Source organism: Lissotriton vulgaris, chromosome 6 (genome assembly GCF_964263255.1).
Source record: "Lissotriton vulgaris chromosome 6, aLisVul1.2, whole genome shotgun sequence".
NCBI classification, from domain to species: Eukaryota; Metazoa; Chordata; class Amphibia; order Caudata; family Salamandridae; genus Lissotriton; species Lissotriton vulgaris.
This window is the reverse complement of record NC_141694.1, coordinates 1,163,878,050-1,163,894,928: the sequence shown is the minus strand read 5'-3', so window position 1 is coordinate 1,163,894,928 and position 16,879 is coordinate 1,163,878,050. Positions and strand designations below refer to the sequence as shown.

Here is a 16,879-nt window from a genome sequence, read left to right as displayed (position 1 = left end):
ATGCTGTGAACACCATCGTGGGACCTTATGGATGCTTTTCTTTGCCACGTCATGTCATCTGCTCTTGTCCATGTTTAATGTTTGGCCACATGCACTGGTAAATATATATAGCAATTTCTGATCTATAAGTTTCACAAACCTGACATTTCCAATAAAAAACGTTTGAGTTGGTATACTTCATTAAGGGTTTGCTTTTAAGCCGTCTATGAAAATAAACCTCTACCGAGTCAACAAGCAGAGACTCTAATAAAACGATGCCTCTTAGTAATTTTACATCAAGGCCCGGAGGCTAATATTATGCACTACACCTTTATTACCACTCAGGCAGCAGCAACAAAGAACATAGAATTAGAACCCAGAACACATTCTAGAACTCCTGAACATGCATAAACCCATAGAACCATAATAAAACGATGCCTTAGTAATTAATACCATTTGTGAATCGGATTTCGCAATATTTTCCTGGAAGGAAGAAACCAAGAGATGGCATAATCTCGCCGCGGTGATGAGAAAGCAAGCTTGTGTTCTTTCTGCGAAGAGCTCGAACCAGGCGACGGCGGCAAAATAGCATAAAAACAACAACTATAAAACTTACTAGTCACAAAATCGTGGTAAGCTCCAGGCAGTTTTACTAGTTCGCAGAAATTAAATAAAAGCGGTTTACATTTGTTCCACGCCTTACTGTAACTGGGGAGGGGTGAACGGGTGGCAAGGCATTACATCAGCAGGCGGTTACACCCACACTCCCCTTCAGTGTATAGTTAATCACAGCTTTGGAAGGAAGTGACATGCATTGGTGGGGAGCCGCCGGGCGAGAACCTCTTTTTTTTTAGCCCACCCCAGAGGGTGGAGCCAGGCTTTCGTTTCAGTGCTGGCTGATTTACAGCTCGCACAAAGTAGTTGCAGTTTCAGTGGCTGAGCCGCCCTTTCTCCCATTCAATCTAAAGTACACATGTCAAGGTCTGGCACTGGCAGACACAAGGTACGTAGCATCCTTCGACAGAAGTTTCCGTCTTGTTAACGTGGTCGATTCAACAGATCTGTACTTGTTGTTGCGTTGGGTCGTTGATAGCTGTCAGCCCGAGCAGGTATCTACTGACAGAAGCTCACCCCAGTTTGTGCATAAACCCAGACCTGGGGGAACTTCTTTCACGTTTATAGCGTGTGTATTGTAAAGGGGGAGGGGAGGCGAGTTAAGGCGGGAAATAGTACCTTTGTCACTTTGCTTATTTCTTTAATGTATTATTGCTTTACGTCGGAGTGCCTGAAAGAAACTAGAATGTTCTCATTGCAGGTTTCACCACCGTGTGTCTCGTGCAGCTTGGGCTCACGTGGTGTTTCCATGGTTACCACAAAAATACCGTGAACACCGCCCTATAAACAACAAGGAAAGACCCATGCCACATTTTCTATGTGAAACCTCTTTTACTCAGATGGGGTGTGGCGTTGAATGTTTATAAGCTAGCATGGCTTGCTTTTGCCATTCACTGTCCTGTCCCCCCCGACCCCCCCTTCTTAAATCTCTGAATGGGACAGGGTGGCAGGAGATGATTTGTGGTAAGCTGCCAAGAAAACACATTGGTGACAGCCTATTTACAACGGCGTCGGTGAACATGCAGGCGCAGCTTTTCCTTGGAGAGGCGATGCTTTCAGCAGCGAATTAACACCACTGAACTGCTTTTCAGTAACGTGACGTTTTCCCCATCGGCTTGTTTACGCTCGTTTTTCTAAAAAAAAATAAAAAATGTTTTTTTATGGTAAAATATTTCGTATGGGCAGTGAAGCAGCCCTTTTTGTTTTGGTTTCAGCTGTTGTTCATGTGTGTATAGAAACAAAGATCCCATTAACTGCACACCTGTAGATGTTGCCGTGGTCATTCATGTGTTATGATTTCCTAATGTATTTCAAACAGAAGTCGGAATTTCCATCCCATCTCATATATATATATATATATATATATATATATATATGAAAAACAAGATTGGAAGCGGTTACATTTGTTCAGCATGTTATATTGGTATACTCGCACTCAAGAGATTTGAAAAGTTACACGAATCTATGGACAGTAAAACGTGATTTGTTTTTCCTAATATTACTTGTACTTTGGTAATAACCTTAAATTTGGCACGTGCACTGTCGTAATAAGTGTGTTAATGCAAGTTCAGTAGTGACATTTCTCTAAATACCCTGTTATTGTCCCACGTTTCCTTTCACTGCATTAACACGAAATAAAATATCGCTAGAGATCTACGTGAGTGGAGCAGGTGCAGCTCCTCGGAATGCGATGACGTGCGTGCGAAGTGTGTGTTTAAATGATCAATCTGTGCTGTGGGAGACAGTGTTGGCCGACACCATTTGTACACACTGTCAAAACACCGGGGGCAGGATATCTTTCAAGGAATCTGCGAGAGTGTAGCGGAGGAGGGTGGGGGAGAGCATCGCAAACACAGATTTTATTTGAAACGGCAAAAAGTCTTCTATACAAGGCATTAGTGTGGTACTGCATACCAGTGCAATAGCGAATCGCGAGTAACCCGACAGTGTCTCTTTATTAACAATTCTGTGAAGCACAGGATTATCGTAGTGATCATTTTTAACAGTGATCATATGCTCTTGTGTTGTAGATGCATTTGTATAGCACTGTGTACCACCGACAATGGTGACGAGTGGAATCTCCTCTCCTTTGTACACGTCAGATGTTCATATTCAATTATGGTTTAGATGGTATGCTACAGACAGATCAAAATCTGGAAAGTACGTGCATGGATGCCTACTGTGCCTTTTCTTAGCTTTTCTCCTATCCTCATGCGTGGGTGCTGCATGGTGACTGGATATATGGAAAAGAATGTTCCTATAAATTTGAATAGTCACGTCTTAAAATGCTAAGAAAGTACAAGGCCTTTTCCTTGGGTGATGGGCAGTCAATATTAACATAAATTCCCAGTCAGTGCTTTATCTTTTAAAAAGACAATTCATTTGATCAACAGGTAGGTAGAAACCAGAGATATGCAGATCAGATAAACAAAAGCAAACTAGAAGATGGTAGCACAGTCTGGGGCAGAGATACAACCCTAAATCTATCTATCTCTTCACCGTAAGCTGCTAGAATACACTATTATGTGGCCATATGACCATTATCCCATATGGCTTGGTTCAAGTTAGCTCTGGAAACTTCTCCAGAAAAGGAGCTTAGACGCTGGTTATTGATACTGCAACTATAAACCAAACACTCTTCCTGGACAAGCATTGTGTCCTACACTAGACTAGTTATTGAGCTGAAGCGGTGACTCTGGTTATTGTAGCTGGTGTTAGGAGCATACTCTACAGTCTGCTGGAGGCTAAGGACGGGGAATTACCTTGTGGTGCTGTGTTTTAATGGAATTATTGGAAATAGTGAGCTAGTTCCCAGATTTACTCCCTAATGGAAGTGCTACACCCACTCTATTTTTTCTCCATCCAAACTGTTTTGCTGTTCTATAAGAACTTTCGGAGGTCGATTGACTGGGTGAGATACCAATACCATCTTTCCCTGCGCGAGGGTCCTCCTGGTTCTGCACCCTCTTCACAGATCCAAATCGTCCCAAATCCACTACGTTTTATATCTTGGCACATTGCCAGCATAAAAGATAAATTGAGTAATCCTGACTGGCTAGAAATTATTAAAGATGTCAATGTGGTTTGCTGTCGAGACTTGGTCTCAGGTGGATTTCTTTATTGATGGATTTCAATCCTTTTCTTTACCAGCTTCACCATCTTCTTCAGGTCGGGCTGAGGGAGGTGTGTGGATATAAGTTTACCTAAAGAACTGTCTCTTGAAAGCAGAGAAGTTATGGAGTTCATCCTGCTCTTAAATCTTGCGTCTTGAAATCCCAGGTTTATTGTATATACTTTTGATCGATTTTTATTTGAAATATTTAGTAAATCACCGTAATAATTCGGTAAATTAGTTAGATACGTTTGTGTCTGAATATCTTCTAAGTCACCCAGACAGGTAGGGGATTCTATGGGTGGGTGGCTTTAGTTCCATAGCTTGCCCTATTGGAAAGAATGTGGGGTTTCAGATGGATCCAACAAAAACTTGCCCCACATTTTGCACACCCTGTATGGTGACACCCTGAATCAAAGCATCATGAAGTTTAATCTCCATCAAATCGCTGATTTTTCTAAAGGAAAAGGATACCCCTGTCCCACATTCACAGGCAAAGGAATAGGCTCCGTAATCAATTTCATTTTTTTTCCCCTTCTTATATAGCCCTATATGTTCTTGACTCCTACACAATGACCTCAATTTTGAGTGACCACAACCCTATTTTCCTAGTCCTTTCAGGTCCTACTATTAAACCAACAGTGACTAATTGTCTCATTGAATTAAAATATTCAGCAAATAAGAACATCCTTCTTAAATGGGCCCAAATTGGCAGAGTGCACTACCCCCGTTGATACGGTTCATAGCTTTGAGGCCATTTGTAATCAAGTGCAAATCAATTTATAATCCAGGTAACGCCCAAAGAGCTTCACCCTTTTAAATGGTTCTTCTGAAACTACGGCAGCTCTAAAACAGCAGCTCAAGGAGGCCCTCAAGGAATCCCCACGTAACTCTGCTCAAATCACATGGGAAGAGGGTATGGCCTAACGGCTAGATCGGTCGACCTCGAAGCTAGGGATCCAGGTTTGTGTCATGGCAAGGACACTCAACATCCTGTGATTCTGGACAAATCACTTAATCTCTGCCTGCCTAACAAAAATGAATGTGTCCGTCTGTAACGCAAATGGTGCTCATGAAAAGCGCTGTGATACCGGATACCTTCAGGTTGAGTTCGTGTTATATAAAACTTACAAAAAAAAAAAAAATAACTTGGGAATTTATATAAAGCAATTGGTGCTGCAAGGAAGAAGGAGGTGAGGGATGAATGAATGAAACACATGTGTAGAGCGTATAGCTACTCAACAAGAGTGTCCAGGCTCTGATCGACTCATTCTAACAGGACCTAACAAGCACGCCTAGCCCTGGAAAAGCCAGGTGTTAAGATGTTTCTTAAAAACTGTCAGATCAGCTGGAGATCTGAGAGCAGTCAGTGAGGAATCAGGCCTGAGATGACCTAGTAATGGCATCATCAGTACGTGATTCTAAGACTTTTTGTGAAGTCATCAATAGGCCTCATTTTAGTGCCATCGATTTCCCCCTCCCCCCCGATCGGATGCCATATTCCAGTCGCCGAATGGCTTCACCATTTTTCAGAAATCTTTGGTAACACTGCTTAATTCAAGAAAAGCCACAGATTTATCCATCTCCGGATGAATACCTAGCCTTGAGCAATTCCATTACCGTGGACATGACAATGATAGCCATTTCCAAATCCTCCCTAGGCAAAGCTCCAGGGCCTAATGAGGTACCCATTGACGTTTTTAAACAAAACTCCAGTTTTTGGGCACCGCTTTTAATAAATGTTTTTTGTAGTGTAGCTTTAGGTCAGATCTTTTCTTCCTGGAGGAACTCTACTACAGTCCAAATTTTTAAAAAGGGAACAGAAATGTACCTACTTGCATCAGGCCCATATCCATTTTGGATTCCTTAGCTAAAATCTTGGGAGAGGGTAATCCTTCATCTTCTCGGGGAATGGACTAGCGATGGCAAGTTTTTTTTCAGAGGTTCAGTTTGGCTTCCGCTCTGGAGCTGGAACCGTGGTACAATCTTTTAACCTTCTTAAGATTTTAGGTAAATGTGCAAGCCAAGGTCTGAGCAATCCATATGGCTTTTTTGGATCTGTCAAGCAATGTACACTGATGTGGAAAGCTGGAAAGACGTCATCACAACTTCCTTGTTACTATTGCCCGCTCCATCCATTTGAACCATGATCATATCCCAGACTCTCTGATCTGTGTTCACATTCCCTTTTTGGCCCCCTCTCATGCAACAAATGTTTTCTTGCCACGCTAACCAGGAAAACCTGTCAATGATTTCCTGCCCCATCAGTAGGAGAAAACGTGCTTAGAACCTTACCTAGTCATTAACCCCTTCGCTGCGAGGCACCCCTACCTCACCCCCCCTGTGCTAAGGCTTTTTTTTGGCTATTTGGGGGTAGTTTGCGCTTAGGCCCCTGTAACTTTTTGACCACAGAAGGTATCCACGCTAAATTTGCGTCCTTTTCTTCCAACCTCATGGGGATTCTAAAGGTACCCAGGGTTTGTGGATTCCCCTGGAGGGGACCGAGAAATTAGCCAAAATACATTACATTGTTTTTTTGGGGTGAAAAATGGGAAAAAGTGCTGCAAATGAAAGCGTCTGTTTTTTACCCTGCAAATGGTATCAACAAAGGGTTTGTGGGGCTGAAATCACAATTTCTCCAGCTTTTTGGGAATGTCAGACTTTTGTCAGAAAACCAACATTTTTTAGACAGTTTTGGCGTTTTACTGGGATATAGCCTATTTTTGCTATTTTTTGTGCTTTCAACCTTCTTCCAGTCAATGGTAGAAATGGGTATGAAAGCAATAATCGATCCTGGAAAGCTATACATTTTAGAAAAGAAGACACAATTCTGAATTCAGCAAGGGGTCATTTCAAGGTTTCTTTATAGAAACTAACAGTAAAATATAGGAAAAATTGATAATTAGTAGGAAAAAGCAGCCATTTGTGCCAACATTTTCACCTGTAACTTCTTCTAATTGTGACAGCTGTTTGAAAGCAATATACCATTACATCGCTGGACCTTTCTTGTTGTGGGGATATATAGGACTTGTAGGTTCACCAAGAACCAGACGAACACAGAGCCAATAACTGAGCAGCGTCTTGCAATGGTGTTTCATTATGTACCAGGTATAGAGCAATTAATTTGGGAAAATATATACATGGAAAAATCAGTATGAAAGACACCTATGTGGTTCTGAAATTAGAACAAAATATAAAGTTTAGAAACAGTAGATATTTTCCTCACATTTCTGTGGTGGAAAGTTCTGGATTCTGCGTGGATCCACAAAATTCCACCCACCCCTCGTTCCTAAAAGTCTTCTGAGAAAAATGGTACCTCACTTGTGTGGGTAGGTCTAGTCCCCCAACAGGAAATGGCCCAAACGCAACGTGGACACACCACATTTTTACATTGAAAACTGACCCTTTTTTTGCAATGAGGTATGGCTTGCGTGGATCCCCCAATGTTTCCATACCCAGAACGCCTGCAAACCTCCAATTTAGTTGAAAAAAACACATTTTCCACATATTTGTGGGTGGAATCACCGTGCCGGCACAAATGTCCTACCCCACAGCGTTCCCCTAAGTCTTCCGAGTAAAATGATACCTCACTTGTGTGGCTGAGGCAATGGCCAGTGACTGGTAAGAGCCCAAAACATAGGGATTAAGGGTATAGTACTTAGAATCCTAAGCATTATATTAAAAAAAAATGTTTTTAGCCAATTCTGCATTGGACATCCACGCAAGTGAGGTATCATTTTACTTGGGACACTAAGGAGAACGCTGTGGGGTAGGACATTTGTGCCGGCACGGTGATTCCACCCAAAAATATGTGGAAAATTAGTTTTTTTCAGCCAAATTTGAGGTTTGCAGAGCATTCTGGGTAGGGAAACGTTGGGGATCCACGCAAGCCATCCCTCATTGGACTCCCCAGGGTGTCTAGTTTTCAGAAATGTGTGGGTTTGGTAGGTTTCCCTAGATGGAGGCGAGCCCGGGACCAAACCCCCAGGTACACCCCCCCCCCTTTCCCCAAAACCAGGTAGTTTTGTTATAGGTAATTTTGAAGTCTCCACAGTACGATTTGGGCCATTTCCAGTTGCAGTCATTATGCCTACCCACACAAGTGAGGTACCATTTGTATCAGGAGACCTGGGGGAACGCTGGGTGGGAGGAAATTTGTGGATCCACACAGATTCCAGAACTTTCTCACGCACCACGCAGAAATTCGAGAAAAAAGTGATGTTTCCCCTCTAAATTTGAGGTTTGCAAGGAATTCTGGGTAGGAAAATGTTGGAGGACCCAAGCAAGCCATCCCTTGCTGGACTCGCCCGGTGTCTAGTTTTCAGAAATGTGTGGATTTGGTAGGTTTCCGTAGAGGGCAGCTGAGCTAGGGGCGAAAAACGAATTGGACCCCCTTGCAGAAGCAGGTTGTTTTGCGATAGGTAATTTTGATGTCGCCTCAATAGGTTTTGGGCCCTTGCTTGTCATGGGTACTTGACCCATCCACGCGAGTGAGGTACCATTTTTATCGAGAGACCTGGGGGGGAATGCTGGGTGGTAGGAAAAGTCTGTTTTTTCTGACAACTGAATATTATGACACAGTATTGCAAGGAAAATGCGTAATTATAGTCACATTTTGAAGTTTGCATGGTAATGTGAGTAAAAAAACTTGTTGGGATCCATGAGAGCTACACCACTGAACAATCCCCATTATTTAAAACTTTACAGAAATATCTAAAGTTAGCAAATTTTCCCTAGAGACAGACTACACCTTAACACGATGAGACAAATTTGACTGCATATCCACCTGTTCCTCGAGTACACACACATACTGGTTGATTTTGGCACGAGGGTGAGTGAAAGGTTCAAAATGTATATTTTATTAACAAGAGATTCCACAAAAAGGAAATGCACTGTTAATAATTAAAAGGTTAAAAACCTGAACCAGTGACTCGCAGCTCGTGAGCTGTAAAGCCAAGACAAGGCACCAACTTCTTTAAAGGCCATTCACACACCTTTCATACTTGACACACACTTTCACACCACCAGCTGCGGCCCCAGCACATTACAACACTCACATCCACAGACAATTTGGAGACAATGTACAACCTGGCAGATACAGACCAGACAAATATTCCTTCAAAATGAACAATTCCTTAAGTATTCGCACATATTGGTTGGATTTGACACAAGGGTGAGTGAAAGTTCAGAGCGTAAAATTCTATTAAAAAGAAATTTAACAAAAAGGAAATGCACTGTTAATATTTAAAAGGTTAAAAACCTGAACTAAGGACTCACGGTGCGTGATCTGTAAAGCCACAGCAAGGTACCAACCTCTTTACAGGCCATTCACACACCTTTCATACGTGACACACAAGACCATTCACACCGCCAGCCACTGGCCCAGCACATTACAACATTCTCATCTACAGACAGCGCCATTCAAGAGCCCATCACTTTCATACGCCCACATGACTGACACAGTAATCACGCCAGCTGGTAGTTGACATAGTGTCTGCAGTGGCCTTTGACTAGCAGAGTGTGTAATGACCAGCATCAAGTCACTACTCACATACTGCCAGCCAAATGCCAGCCCACGCATACCGCCTGCCAAGCAACATCCCACCCACACAGCCGCCAGCCAAGCGCAAGCCCACACACATTTCCAGCCAAGCGCCAGACCATGCACACCGCCAACCCACGCACACCGCCAGCCCACACACACCGCCAGCCCACGCACATCGCCAGTCCACGCACACTGCCAGCCCACGCACACTGCCAGCCAAGCGCCACTCCACGCACACTGCCAGCCAAGCGCCAGCCCACGCAAACCCCTAGGCCAACCGCAAGCCCATGCACACTGCCAGCCAAGCGCAAGCCCACGCACACTTCCAGCCAAGCGCCAGCCCACGCACACCGCCAGCCAAGCGCAAGCCCACGCACACGCCAGCTAAGAGCCAATCCACGCACATCGCCAGCCAAGCGCCAGTCCACGCACACCCCCAGCTAAGCGCCAGTCCACTCACACCGCCAGCCAAGCGCCAGTCCACACACACCGCCTGCCAAAAGGCTATACACGCACACAGGCAGCCAAGCACCAGTCCACGCACACCGCCAGCCAAGCGTCAGTCCACCCACCACGCCAGCCAAGTGCCAGTTCACGCACACTGCCAGTCAATGCACCAGTCCACGCACACTGCCAGCGAAGAGCCAATCCACGCACACCGCCAACCAAGCACCAGTCCGCGCACACCACCAGCCAAGCGTTAGTCCAGACACACTGCCAGACAAGCGCCAGTCCACGCACACCATCATTAATTTTATTTTAACAAAAAAGAAAACTCAACCAATTGCAACTAGATAAAAAACTATAACTACAAAAACAACAGCAGTAACTAAAGACATCATTCTATTGCCAAACGTGAAACTGAACAACAACTATATAAAACCATACAGACCAGGCAGTACATTATTAGACTCACAGTTGCTCCCAAAAACTGTTTTGAGTGTGATACAATCAGAAACATGTGGGCACACACAGCCCAGGATTAAAAGGACAATCGGCACAGTGCATAATACTCTCCTTTCGCATACCCCTTTGCAAGCAGACTACATCTCTTACAGGGATTGTTTTTTTGGCCGTGGGAGGAATTAAATCAGAAAAGTGGCGCTCTTTCAATCTAGCCACATCCTCCACCACTCCAATTCTAGGAACACTTGCCTGTTCCACTACAAATGCCAGCCCACGCATCCCGCCAGCCAAGCACCATCCCACCCACACAGCCGCCAGCCAAGTGCAAGCCCACAAACATTGCCAGCGAAGTGCCAGCCCACGCACACCGCCAGCCAAGCGCAAGCCCACGCACACTGCTAGCCAAGCGCAAGCCCACGCACACTGCCAGCGAAGCGCCAGCCCACCCACACCGCCAGCCATGCGCAAGCCCACACACTCGCCAGCTAAGAGCCAATCCACGCATACCGCCAGCCAAGCGCCAGTCCAGGGACACTGCCAACCATGCACCAGCCCATGCACACTGCCAGACAAGCGCCAGCCCACGCACACCGCCAGCCAAGCGCCCGCCCACGCCTGCCAAGAGCCAATACATGCACACCGGCAGCCAGGCGCCAGTCCAAGCACACCGCCAGCCAAGCGCCAGCCCACACACACCGCCAGCCAAGCGCCAGTCCACGCACACTGCCAGCCAAGAACCAGTCCAGGCACACCGCCAGCCAAGCGCCAGTCCACACACACTGCCAGCCAAGAGCCAATACACGCAGTCCGGCGCCCAAGCACCAGTCCACGCACACTGCCAGCCAAGCGCCAGTCCACACACACCGCCAGCCAAGCGCCAGTCCACGCACACTGCCAGCCAAGCACCAGTCCACTCACACTGCCAGCCAAGAGCCAATCCACGCACACCGCCAGCCAAGCCCAGTCCACGCACACCACCAGCCAAGCGCTAGTCCAGACACACTGCCAGCCAAGCGCCAGTCCACGCACACCATCATTCATTTTTTTTTTAACAAAAAAGAAAACTCAACCAATTGCAACTAGATAAAAAACTATAACTACAAAAACAACAGCAGTAACTAAAGACATCATTCTATTGCCAAACGTGAAACTGAACAACAACTATATAAAACCATACAGACCAGGCAGTACATTATTAGACTCACAGTTGCTCCCAAAAACTGTTTTGAATTTGATACAATCGGAAACATGTGGGCACACACAGCCCAGGATTAGAAGGACAATCGGCACAGTGCATACGACTCTCCTTTCGCATACTTCTTTGCAAGCAACTCTACATCTCTTACAGGGATTGTTTTTTTTGGGGCGTGGGAGGAATTGAATCAGAAAAGTGGCGCTCTTTCAATCTAGCCACATCCTCCACCACTCCAATTCTAGGAACACTTGCTTGTTCCACTACAACAAGGCTGCCTATCACAGACCCCTGGAACGGACTAAAAGTCATCTTTGACACAAGAGAACACTCCTTGAACACAACAAAAGCATTAAAAGTTGCTAAATTGAGAGGAGGAGCTACGTAGGAAACCAAGATGGCCGCATAAGCTCCCAGCTCCGCCGACCTCCGCCAGCAGCTCGTATATCCTGCACTTTATCCTCCTTTTGCACCTGACTCCTGTGTACGCGAGGAGTTACTGACTCTGATGGCGCAATCCCGAACTTTTTAACATATCGGGTGACGAAGATACGCCGTGTTTCATTCTCGGCCTAACTCAGCGTGGAAGCCGGGGCCTCGATTTCCAACCCACCCGGGCTGGAGTTGAACAACATTGGCTGTGGACTTTGGGACTCGTCCGGTCTCTCGAACGGAGACACACTTTACTCGTTTCCAAGGGCGATTTAATATTCTGTCTACACCGCAGACGCCGCAGCGTGGCTCTTCGGTTGCCACGGTCCTGTGTTCGGTGCCTGGAGACACCGTGAGCCTCCCGGGGGTGACGGACCAGAGCCCTGACTAGTGGCGAAGGTGTGGAAATCGTAAGGTGAAGGCGCCCATTGTTGTTGTCTGCTCCGGTTGTGCCTGCTACCCCGGAGTAGTCGACCTCCATGGTTCATATCCTGCTCTGTCGCTTCGTGAGAGGAGATGGAGGGGACAGAAGGCACACCATCGCTGCATGCCGTAATGGCGGCCATTGGGGGCGCTCCGCTCACAGATCATCGTCCAATACCGGACACTGTCTGCAACTATGGACAATATCTGCCGGAGACCGGACGGCGACTTTTCTGCATTATTACAGCCAGCTGTACGACCCATGGACCATTGTGGGCTCAACTTTGAGGACCCTGTGCGGAAGCCGGATTCCGTGTGCGCTGCTGATCCCTACAAGATGGTTCGCGCGCCCGTGAACATTGTTAGCTTCCCCTGCTTGCGCCATAACCCACTGAACATCGACATGGACAACCTTGAGTGCCTCAACAAGATCACCTGTGGTTATCGGAGAGCTTCATTATCCTTCCACACTTTTTCTCACTTGCTTTGTGGATACCATGCACTTTTATTCTTTTTTCGACTCGCTCGTACTGACTTGAACTTTTATGAACGCTCTGCTGTTTTCACTGTCGTTGTGGTCTGGATTATAAGTGCTCTGGTTAATAATCGTACCGGCCAGGGTTAACTTGTGTCTTTTTTGGGTTTGGCTTAATACTTTACCTCGCTGCTGGGATTGTGACCTGTATTGTACAAGGGTTGGGTGGTGTGTATCATGCTTCTCCGGACTGATTTTATATTTTGCTGCATTCTATTTTGACCGTGTTTCGGGGTGGTTTCACCTGGTGGAGGGTAAAGGAGTCCGGGAGTGTGCTTTTATCTCTCTTCCTCCGCTTTTCTTCTCTTTTAGGGATCTTTCTGGGCGACAGGCACGCTGCTAGTGGGTTAGGCCGTAGCCATTGCAGGGGTGCAGGTTGGGGGGGGTTGTTATTTTGCCTTTGTTTTGTTCTATGGCCCCCTTTTTCTTTCTTTGTCTCTCTTTTAGGGTATTCCTATGGGTGACAGGCACGCTGCTAGTGGGGTAGGCCGTAGCCATTGCAGGGGTGCAGGGTGCAGGGTGGAGGGTGTGGGGGGGTTTGTTATTTTGCCTTTGTTTTGTTCTATGGCCCCTTTCTTCTTCTTGCAGTGTCCGGTAGCAATACTTTCTGTTTCATCCTGGAGTATACAAGTGGGCGGGGTCTGAGGGTGGGCGGCTACGATGAGAGGTCGGTTGTTTGGTTCTTTGCCCTCCTTGAGCTAGCTAGTGCTTGCGTCTTTACTGTCCCTTAAGTTGGTCCGCGATTACCTTCCTACACCTACCCACCTCTATTATATCTTCGAATGTGTGGCTCCGGATATCCTGTATCTTCTTCTTTACCCTTTCTCTGGGGGGGGGGGGGGGGGGGGGGGGGGGGGTTAAATGCAAAATTAAAACCTTATGAATAACATGCGATCTACACTGTGTTTAATGCAACATATATCCTGTACCGCTGCCGGACCTCAGGGTTGCCGGCTGAAGAGCTGTGTTATTGAACTTCTTATACGTATCTCCTAACTGCAGTGTCCGGCCCTGGTGGTTGTAGATCCACTCCTGTAATTTTTGTGAATGATATAATAAAGGTTTAAAAAAAAAAAAGTTGCTAAATTGAAGAGATGGATGTCCAACTTCTTATACCAAATGTAAGACTTACGAACAGCAGTTTAAGGTTCAAACCTCTGATCAGCGGTTTGAACCTTTCATACGTGACACACCTTTCATACGTGACACACAAGACCATTGATCATCATCATAAATGGTAGTTAGCATGTACACATCCCTCCTGTCCACAAATTTCACAGCGAGCAGTTCCTCACTACGCAATGCACTGCACTGTCCCCTCTGAAGCTTTTTGCAAACAAGCTCTTTTGGGTAACCTTTACTGTTAGAGCGTATTGTGCCACAAGCAAAGTGTCTACTTATGTTGATCTCTGTTAAACAGTCCTCTAGCAAGATCCCACACAATTTTCTCTGAAACTTCAAAACTGGACGGACAACCAGGGGGGTCAGTAGTGGAATCCCTACCAGTGTAAACTCGGAAATTATAGACATATCCTGTCTTACTCCCAGACAACAAATACATCCTAATTCCATAACGTGCTCTCTTGCTCGGAATTTACTGCCTAAAAACCCAAACAGCCCTTGAACAGGATCAAAGAATCATCAACCTCTATTTCTTTCCCTGGCATGTAGATCTCTGAAAATTGATCCACAAAGTGATCAAGAACAGGCTGAATCTTAAAAAGATGGTCACTGTCACGGTGATCTTGTGGCAACGCCAAATCATTATAAAAAAAATGCAGAATCAGAAGTAAAAGTAAATACCGATCATGACTCATAATAGCAGGAAACATGGCCGTTGCCATCAAGGGACTGGTAGACCAATATGAAGCCAGGGACAGCTTCCTTATCAAGCCCATCAAAAAAGTCAAACCCAAAAACTTCTTAATCTCATCCAGATTTGTGGAAGTCCACCGGGTAGCTCTAGAGCGGTGCCTAAGTCTGGCACTGTTGTCCCTCAAAAACTGTTCAGCATACAAATTAGTTTGCTCAACAATCTCCGCCAAAAATACATTATCCATGAACAACTGAAAAAACTGTATCAGCAAAAAAGTTTCAAAATCTACTCTACACCCTGCATCCCACTAAAGGCAAGCAACACTGGCTGCACCATCTTTGGATCAACCCAGAGTCCAGCACTTTCAGGCGGAAGCCTTGCAGCTTCAGGCTGCAATAACAATGTCTCTTACTGCACTATTAACACATCAGTGTCCCCCTCTAAAACAGGCACTTCATCTGCACTGAGAGTAGCTTCATCATCAGATGATTCCTCGTGGACCGAAAACTCACTGCCAGAATCTTGCACTCCCTCAGACGCACTGTCAGTCTCCTAATCCTGCTCAGACGAAGATTCAAAAAGCATACAAACCACCTGCTGAGCAGTAATTCTACTACGAAAGGGGAAATTTACCTTTGCCTCTGTTAGTGATTGAAGAAACAATTAATGCATAAAGAAGGGGAAACCACCATTTATTTGTTCACCCAGACATTTGATTTATGTCATTTACTTTTTTTGAATTGTAAAACATTAAGCATTTCAAGACAGGGAGAGATCATCATCAACTACACAGTATGCCATACATCATTGTTGAAAAAAGGAAAAATACAATATATACAATTAATGTGTAAGGAATAAACATACAATACAAATGTGCTCTCAAAAAATAAATCAAATTATCATTAAACAGTTGCCAAAGAACAGTACGTAAGAACTGTGTTTGACCCATACATTGATTTCCTAGGGGGTAAACCTTATTTAATACCACCCACCATTCCTGTTCCAATGTTGTTAAAGTTCATATTATTTAACACCAGGAATGTGACAGATGGCGATGGCAAAAATGTGCGCAAGTAACAAATAACTGAATGCCGACGCGTTTCGAGTCCCACTGTATTAATCACAGGACTCTCTTCAGGGCAGGATAAGTGTATCCACAGGAACTGTTTAAAGAAAAGAAGGGGGGGTATTTTTAGAGAGTCGTCCTCTCGTTGAATCAAGATAACTTTTTAAAGAAAAACGCATCAAAAGATGCAGCATACCTTGTGAGACCAGAGATTTACCTTAAATTTTGGTACATCCAAATAGAGCTCGAAGAGCGAGTTAAATAAAATTCCAATGTCATGCGCTCTTTGTTGATCTGAAACAATAATATTTGGGCGAAACTTAATACAACATCCAAAAAACGAGCACTGACTTGCACACTAAGAGCCGCTGAATAAACGGCAATTGGCTTACTTGTTTAAAGACGTAAGTTAGGCAGGAGGTACTTACTTCTCTCAAGTGGCCAAAAAATGTCCTGTAAAAAAACGCGAGGGAATCAGTGATTTGACTCGTTGTTTTAGGTAAGAAATTAAGTCTGCACTGAAGAAACGAGGCGTCTTACCGACATTGGAATTTTATTTAACTCGCTCTTCGAGCTCTATTTGGATGTACCAAAATTTAAGGTAAACTCATTAAATTCTGAATCCGCCCACAGATTCGGGGGCAGTCTCCATCTCTGATTCCGTATACTCAAACGATATTCTCACTCTTCCGCAGGTTGATAACCACGCTATTTGATGACATTCTTAAAAGACCAATAAATCTCTGGTCTCACAAGGTATGCTGCATCTTTTGATGCGTTTTTCTTTAAAAAGTTATCTTGATTCAACGAGAGGACGACTCTCTAAAAATACCCCCCCATCTTTTCTTTAAACAGTTCCTGTGGACACACTTATCCTGCCCTGAAGAGAGTCCTGTGATTAATACAGTGGGACTCGAAACGCGTCGGCATTCAGTTATTTGTTACTTGTGCAAATTTTTGCCATCAGCATCTGTCACATTCCTGGTGTTAAATAATATGAACTTTAACAACATTGGAACAGGAATGTTGGGTGGTATTAAATACGGTTTAGCCCCTAGGAAATCAATGTATGGGTCAAACACAGTTCTTACGTACTGTTCCTTGGCAACTGTTTAATGATAATTTGATTTATTTTTTTGAGAGCACATTTGTATTGTATGTTTATTCCTTACACATTAATTGTATATATAGTATTTTTCCTTTTTTCAACAGTGATGTATGGCATAATGTGTAGTTGATGATGATCTCTCCCTGTCTT

General features: G+C 44.9%; 1 protein-coding gene across 1 annotated transcript in view; it reads left to right on the top strand.

The window, feature by feature from the left end:
• Positions 1–763: 763 nt before the first annotated feature.
• The window catches only part of AGPAT4 (1-acylglycerol-3-phosphate O-acyltransferase 4), a 371,388-nt gene continuing 355,272 nt past the window's right edge, over positions 764–16,879 (top strand). Inside the window, exon 1 of the mRNA XM_086927247.1 lies at positions 764–982. The gene's annotated coding sequence lies outside the window, so the exon portion shown is untranslated. The remainder of the gene's footprint in view (positions 983–16,879) is intronic.